This window comes from Cibotium barometz, chromosome 33 (genome assembly GCF_041138505.1).
Source record: "Cibotium barometz isolate CiBa-2024 chromosome 33, ASM4113850v1, whole genome shotgun sequence".
Taxonomy (NCBI): Eukaryota; Viridiplantae; Streptophyta; class Polypodiopsida; order Cyatheales; family Cibotiaceae; genus Cibotium; species Cibotium barometz.
In genome coordinates this window covers 25,510,205-25,512,375 of record NC_141078.1, presented here as the reverse complement: position 1 = coordinate 25,512,375, position 2,171 = coordinate 25,510,205, and positions in this window count along the sequence as shown.

Genomic DNA, 2,171 nt, shown 5'->3' with positions numbered 1-2,171 from the left:
TCATCTTTTGGGAGAGTGCAAACTTTCCAAAGCACTTTTGGGATTTTCTACCTACAACTAGGATCCCTTTCCTAAATAAAATTTCTACACAGCTTCCAGAAGCTTGAGGTCACTATTCAGTAAGATTTAAAAAAATGGTTGAAGGGATGAGAATGTGCTTTAAGACCATAAACCTACTGGACAAGATGTGTTGATATCCCTTCCATCTATCAAATTTCTTATAAACCTTGTACCTTGTTCAAAACCCAATGTCACCAAATTCCACCGGTATGCCCAAAACTCTCAAAAATTTCCCTTCTTTTATAACTCTACACCATTGATCGAGCAACCACTCGGGAGGTTCCATTAAAAGAGTTTTAATCCCTATTTTGCTATGGTTGATAGAGCAGAGCCTGACGCTAGCAGAAGGTTTGGAGGTTTTTCCAAAAGGCCTCAATGGATTAAGGATTATTATGAACCATATTGTTTGTATCATCAACAAATTATTGAACACAGTTATCCTTGGTCATGCGGTAGGCTAATTCCTTCAAGGGTTCCCCACTCCGTAGCATCCTTAACCAGCTAGCCTAGGGCATCATCTGCTATGGTGAAGAGAAGAGGGGCCAAGAAGACAACCTTGTCTAATGGACCTCCTCAAGGTGAAAGGCTCCAATAACAAGGCTTCTAACCAATACTCGAGCTTTAGCATTACCAAAAAGGATCTTGACAAACTTGAAGAGGGGGCCAAGTCCCATGTCATGTAAGGATGGGAGAACAAAATCCCATTCCAATTTGTCATAGGCATTGTCAAAGTTGATATTCAAGAATATAAAATCCTGATAGGTGAGCTCCCCTTTATAAAACCCTTTTGTCCATGTGCCCAAATAGCTTTTGCATATACCTTGTAGGCTATGGGAAGCATGGTAATGGGTCTCCAATTGGACATAATCTCTTTCTCATATCTTTTGTGTATAAGTTATGACCCCCTTGTTAATTGAAGTGGGTAGAACCTTGAAGGCAATGGATTCCTTCTAAACTTCAATGAGTGGATCTCCTTGAATTGTTTATAAAAGTTTGCACATAGTACATCAAGGTTTGGGCTTTTCCCATTTTTTAGAGAGTCGATAGTGTCACTGAGCTCTTTCTTTGAGAGATTAGACTCGATGGTAGTAGTTATAGAGATCATGATGGTTTTTAAAGGTTTTTATAGAGTTTTCATGTTCAGGGTTAGTTGGATCAAGATGCTACATGTGGGCTACATAGTTATGACATTCACATATGGAGGGGCAACCTTCATGAATCAAGTTGTAGTGGGAAATGAAAGACATGAATGAAGAGGAGAGAGAGCTTCGTGTGGGTAATTTAACATGCTTCATAAGGCGCTAAAGTTAATTAATCACTTCTTGTAATTATTATTATTTTAATTACAATGATTTTTTATTAAGCCTCACCCCTTACTTGGGGGTGAGTTACTATGTTGTTAATCAATATATGTGATTAATCTTATTCTATTGTTTAAAATATGGATCACTTATCTAGCCTTTGCCCATTAATTGCCTTCATTAATCAATATCTTACCAAATATATTATTCTACTAATTCATGTAATAAATTAATCTAGCATATAAATACATTAGAGTAGATAATTTTATCCAATTAATCATGAGTTTAATTGACTACTTTTGTTAGCTTAGTGAATTGGTATATATGTTGTTTTGCCTAAATAGTATAAATAGTAAATATTTAGTAACAATTTTAAAGTTTATGCACATGTAATAGACTATTGTGTCTTATAGCCCATGAGTTTTTGCAAATGTTACCTTTGCAAAACTTAGGGTTTAGGCAACATGAGAGGTATGGCTCTATTGTAAGATAGAACCACACCTCTTAGAGTTTATGCACATGTAACATGTTATACTTGTTGTTTTTCCTAAATAGTAAATAGTACATATTTAGTAACAATTTTAGAGTTTATGCACATGTAACAAGTTACTGTGCCTTATAGCCCATGAGTTTTGGCAAATGTAATCTTTGAAAATATTAGGGTTTTGGGTCACATGAGAGGTCTAGCTCTATTGTAAGATAGGATTTTTGGGGGGTTATTTGAAGCTCTTTTGTGAAATGAATTACTATTGCAGTTTCATGCTTTACAAAGAGCTAGACTACAAATCCTAAATCTTGAATAGTGGTACT